Source organism: Rattus norvegicus, chromosome 1, assembly GCF_036323735.1.
Source record: "Rattus norvegicus strain BN/NHsdMcwi chromosome 1, GRCr8, whole genome shotgun sequence".
NCBI classification, from domain to species: Eukaryota; Metazoa; Chordata; class Mammalia; order Rodentia; family Muridae; genus Rattus; species Rattus norvegicus.
Window position 1 is genome coordinate 51,175,803 of NC_086019.1, and position 6,000 is coordinate 51,181,802.

General features: G+C 46.8%; 1 protein-coding gene across 2 annotated transcripts in view; it reads right to left on the reverse strand.

Annotated features, from left to right (window-relative positions):
• Positions 1 to 5,746, reverse strand: part of Agpat4 (1-acylglycerol-3-phosphate O-acyltransferase 4) — a 106,468-nt gene extending 100,722 nt beyond the window's left edge. Inside the window, exon 1 of one of the 2 annotated variants that reach the window (XM_006227857.5) lies at positions 5,598 to 5,746. The gene's annotated coding sequence lies outside the window, so the exon portion shown is untranslated. Of the gene's footprint in view, positions 1 to 5,042; positions 5,170 to 5,597 lie in introns of those variants that run through there. The other variant, NM_133406.2, reaches the window with a different exon arrangement.
• Positions 5,747 to 6,000: the final 254 nt, after the last annotated feature.

Below are 6,000 nucleotides of genomic sequence, written 5' to 3' on the forward strand. Positions count from 1 at the left end.
GGAGTAAACCGAGGTCTTGAAAGCATCACTTTGGCTCTTACCTAGCATATTGCCAGGTCTTTTCAGCTATGGTTTCATCACAGGCTCCTTTTCCCTTCCCCCACCCTCTCCCAGATAATTACAAGGACACACGTTCTAGAATCGAGAGTTGCTTGTCTCACACGCGCAGTTTCTCAACTCCTAAAACTCTGTCCCGAAGTACTTCTGCCGACTTAAAAATAAGTTATGAAAGGCATGCGAGGGAAGATCCATGGGAGGTTTGTCTGTTTTAAAAATAAGCATTCTTTTTTCCTTTGGCAGGGATGCATTTCAGTTGGTTGAGGGTTTCCTAGAAGCACAAAGCGAGGGTGGGGAGAGCCCATCTCTACCACTGCCTGAAAAGGGCATCATTGAAGGAGGGGGTGACACACGCCTTTAATCTCAGCTCTGGGAGGCAGAGGCAGAGGGATCTCCATAAGTTCCAAGTCAGTCAAGGCTACATGGAGAAACCCTATCTCAAACAAACAAACAAACAAACAAACAAACAAACAAAAAATTCTTCTAGGCCAGAGGCTCTCAACCTGTGGGTCGCAACTCCTTTGGCAAACCAGTCTCCAAAAATAGTCACATTACATTTCATAACAGTAGCAAAATTATGGTTATGAAGTAGAGTCAAAAGGTAATTTTATGGTTGGGGATCATGACAATATGGAAAGTGTGTTACAGGATCAGAGGTCGAGAACCACTGCTCCAGGCTATACTTGGGGCTGGGGGAGAAAAGTCACCATACCAGAATAAGATATATCATCTGTTACTCAGAGGCAAGGCTCTGGAAAGGAAGAATTCGAGTTCAAACCTCAACACAGTAGTTACCATCCCAGATGAGTCCCTTAGTTTACTAATCTTTATTGTACAATGGACAGTCGTGATAGTTTTTACACATAAATTTGTTAAGGTCACAACTCAAATTGGCACGTGTAAAGTTTGAACAACCAACAGACATATAGGAAGCCCTTGGCAACGGTGGGCCTCTGCTGCGTAAGGGTCCCATAGGGTGACCAGTCTTATCAGTGTGTCTGCGTCACCAGGCATTTCCCAAGCCTGAGGGAGGAAATCACTTCCTGCAAGACTTTCAGTGCCAGCTTAAAAGCACCATGAAGGCCAAAGATATTCCTTCACTTTCAGACCCAGAGCGGAAACGCTCAGGACACGGCGACAGTGTCTAACCCAAGCAGAGCGACAGCAGATTAGTTTGAGGCCAATCTCATCGGAGATTAAAATAACAGAAGACTCAATAACTATTTCCCCCCAAGTTCAGACAGACAGAGGGTGTTCTTCCTGGTGAACTTTGTCACACTGCCATGTCACTTCTAGGCTGAAGATGGAGACAAGAGAGTAAGATCAGTCAACTGAGAAAACGTTCTGACTCCTGGAGATACACAGGTAGGGCAGAGGTTACTGGATGCTCCGTGGTCCTGAGGTGAGCTGCTGTTGCTACAGACTGTCTGAGGTCTGTGAGAGATCTGGACTCTTGTTTCTACTGACACCACATGTGTTAGCCTCGTGTAATAGGAAGAAAGCTCCAAAGAACACGAGAAATTAGGTAAACCAATAGACATAGACTTTAGAAGCAAGTAGGCCTTACAAAACAAAACAAAACAAAACAAAACCTCCTGCATCTGCTGCGAAGAGCCTCAGTCCCCACAAAGAGTGGGGCTAGGCATTCACTCTGCATAGTCTCTTCCCCTATGGATTCAGCACTCGGAATCCCATCCTCCTGTCCTATTATTATCAGATGTTTCCCAGACTTATGCTCAACCAATATAGAAAAACACAAGAAAACTTGAAGCGGGATGAGAGTCAACAGCTAACCGCTCCTCCGCCCCCTGCCCAGTGCCATCTATATTAAAAAATTGTTTGTCGAAATGACATTCACGGCCATTAGCTAATGAATGTTTCTACCATTATCTCCAGGACTCAGGGAGCTTTCCGTGGTCCCTGCTAGCTCGAGATACTTCAGCAGCACATATCCATAGCACGTAGTGTTACAACAAGGGCTTGATGCTGTTCGATGAAGGAAGGAAGGAAGGAAGGAAGGAAGGAAGGAAGGAAGGAAGGAAGGGAGAGAGAGCCGCCAGACAATGAGGACTGGTGGAAGTATGGACATTAATAGGCCTTAGGGTCTAGAAAAACACTAGCAGAAGAGAAAAAATATGAGCAAATTGGCAAGAAATCTTTCTGATGTAAGAGTGCTTTCTGGGGGCAAAAAAGCAGGTTCAACATAAACCATTCTGATAAGGCGTTTTCTTTTGCCATTAGGAGTAAAAAAACAGATTGGATAGTCTTTGAAATCTCTTAACACCCGCCGGCAAGGTGGTTTAAATCTAACTGCTTAACTGGGTTGTGTCTGACACACAGTAGACACACAATAACTACAAGTCACAAGGAGAGGGAGGCTCCCCGAAGCAGAAGCCCTCTTTCCCACAGCTCTGACAGAATGCTTGCCTTCCCTGGAACTCACTGGAAACCAAATTTCAGAGTCTAAGACTAGCTTTCCAATGCTAACCTGAACTCATCCAAGTTCTCCTGATGGTAGAGTATTACTAAGCCAGGCTTAACCTGTATTTCATTGGTAAATCAAGAGCCACTCAGAAATGGGTATGTCTCTTTCCCTCAGCACCAGACCTCCCTTCAGAACACAGCAGGTGCTACACTACACAAAGTATCACCTTAACCAACTCCTCTTCTGAGCACCCATGACTTAAGGCAATGGCTGGAATGATGAAAATGACACCCCCCCTTCCCAGCCCTCCCAAACTTCCAAGACAGCCAAGGTCATAGCCTGGCTTTCTGGGAGTCGCCTTGGAGTACTTTGTTGCCACACAGCTCCAGCTGTCTCCTACAGGTTAAACAAGTTACTCTTTATCTGGATATCAGAGAGCTGTCTGTTCTGTTTGGTAAGTTGCTACTTTGGCTTTGCAATGGGTTTGGGTCTTGGGTCTGGAAACTCGTGAGTGACAGGCTGAGACTAGCATACTCCTCATGTGCTTTGGAAGGTCCGACTGTAAGTCCATTGTCCTGTCCGGCAGCACGCTAACTTGTGCTTAGCAAAATGAAAGTTGAATCATTATTCTGAGTATAGTTTTTATGTTCTGTACCCTACACCTAATTCTCCTGTCCGTTTTTCTCCAGTTAGACTTGTTTGTTTTGAGGGTTTCTAGGGAGGGATGTTAGGCAAGTTTTACCACCAAGCAACAGCCCCAGTCTTCTAATTTTGTACACTCTTCTTTAGCTCCCATTTGCAGAGAACTTTTGTATCTGAAATGCTTAAGACCTCTGGAACTGTGGTCAGTTTTTAAGACAGAGAGATGACATCGGGGAGATAAGGAACATTCTAGAAACTACCAGTCCTTCCCGCTTCTACATAGCCGAGGGGCTTAGCGTTCCAAGCTATGGTTTGGGCTTTAATAGCCTGAAAGTAACCTGAGGCCTTTGAAAGTCTTACTACAGATAATCTCAGTAATACAGGACTCTATCGGTACCATTAAAGAAATAATTCTGATATTAGGCATGCACATTACCAGAAGAGGGCCATTACCAGGCTTTCTTCAGAGGTACTGAATAAAAGCAGCGCCTAAAACCACATCTGCTAATGGGCCTGCCTGGACGCCTTCTAAGCGGTGTACTGTTTGTCTAGCTTTATCCACCTCTGCTTATCACTGGGTAGGTGATAATTTCCTCTCACATCTTAGGGTTTTTTTTTTTTTTTCTGAAGGTTTGTTTGTTTTTTTCCTCCCTATGTGGACCAAGAGGATATCATACCTTTAACTTGGGACTCTAATTTTTTTTTCTTCTTAAACAGGAGCCTTACCCACCCACCCCCATACACACAGTCACGCATGCTCAGGAGCTGGCCACCCTTATACACAGAGACACACATGCACATGTCCACATGCCGTTTCCCTCCTCTTGAGATAACTTTTCCCCCTAGCTGAGGATGCTGACTGATAACTTCAGATGAGCAGATCCTTGCCAGGTTTGGAAAGACTAGAGGGTAAACACTGGGTAATCCAGGTGAGAGCGCGGAAGAACAATACCCTAGAGACCCTGCTGGGTAGTTAGCATTTCTTCCGATAACTTAACTTTGATTTGTTGCTAAATGAAGTTCAGACTAGAGCCAAGACTCATCTTATACATGTTTAGACTTGTGGGCGAGCCTTAGCAGCGGATAACATATTTACCAGTGTGAATTATCGGGAACTTTCTAAAACTTTATTGCAAAGCCTCATCTTCCTATAAAGAGTTAACCTCTCCTTCCCCTCTTAGCTTGTTTAATACCATGTCTTAAGAAATGTTTAAGTTTCTAAAAACTACCCTTAATACTGGAGAGCTTCATAAACATCAAAGAACTCCCTTTTAAAAAAATCCCGACATCTGATGGAGAACCCAGAAGCTTAAATTTAAGTAAATAAAGCGGTGATTACAAATGCCTGTTTCCTTGACAACTCCCCTCCCCCAGCCCTTCTGTGATAGGGAAAAACCAAAATGAAAACGAGAGGAGGGGGTATCTACAGAGTCACGCTGCGTTCCAGCGAGGCCCAGCCAGGCCAAGCCCAGGAAGGAAATACAAATAAATCAATTTAGATCGGGACTGTATTTTGTGGAGTATATTTTTGTGGTTGTCCTAGAAACACCAGAGACAGAAGAACGTGTTGCACGAACACAAAAGAGAATCCGTATATGTAACAGGCGCATTCTCTACACCTTCACGGTAACCAAGAAAATGCTTCCACCCTGGGAGGGGTGCTCTCAGAGCCCCCAAAAGCTCCTCACGATCTGGCACAAAGCAGTGGTCGCGAAGCCCCAGTGCTCCTCCCCCCCCCCGCCACCTCCCCCATCATTTTCCCCAACCCCACCAGCATCCCATCCAGCTCCGAGCCCTTCCCTTCCAAAGTACGAGGAAAACCAGCCGAGCAGAGGGACCCCTGCCAGAGAAGGGCATCCGATCATCGCATGCCCCACCCCAGGAGAAGGTGCCTGGAAATGGTACCAGCACCACCTACCTCGCTCCGGGCAGCTCTTTGCATTGGTGCTCACTAGCCAGAACTGCGAGGCAGGAACCTAGGGTTCAGAAACTGCCTCTACTTTAGAGAAGCTGTAAGTCAGCCAACACTGGAAAGAAAAAGCGAGACTCCACCCAAAGGGGTGGACCCTTCGGGAAGGGAAAAAAAAAGGTGGTCCTCGGCTGACGTCTCTCCCCACCCATGTCACTTCCTTTTAAAGCTACGACTTAGAGGCTACTGGGAGGGAAGCTCGGACCGGTGTAACATGAGTCACCCTCTTCCAATGAGTGTAAGGAAGTGTCCGGCTTGGCCTCCTGTTGGAGTCGCATGGATAACAAAGCCATCTCAGTGGCCGGCCGGTACTCGCCCAGCTCAAGAGCCCTGTTGCGTCCCCGTGCATTTGGCCTGAGAAACCTCGGCCTCCTACCCTGAAAATCGCCCCTCCCGCGCTGCCCCCCGCCACGCGCCATTTCATTCAGAGAAAGAAAAAAAAAAAAAAAAAAAAAAAAAAACAGGATAAAAGCTGAAGCCAGAGCACTCTAACGCCTTGCTCACCTCTCCTGGCCACCACTCCACCAGCCCGGAAGCCCAGCGCTCCCGAGACTGAGACCGGCAGACCTGGGATGCCTGGAGCTCCTGTGTATAGATGCTCTCCCTCCAAAGCTAGGTGCCAGCCGGTTGCCAGAGCTGGCTACCGCTGCGAGTGCGCACAAGCAGGCAACACGCACGTGCACATGGCATTCACACTCCGGTTAAATTAGCTAGGGTCTGAGCAGACCTTCTTAACCGAATAGAGTCACGAAACTTTAAGGAGGGTGATTGTTGGAAGTACGCCAAGGCCAGGTCTGTGACATTCCTGGGAAGGTGGCTTCAATCGCTGGGTGCCTTAAAGTGCCCTTCAAATACACGTTGTTCAAGACACCGTCCGCAGATGTTTACGTATTTACAAAAAAGAATG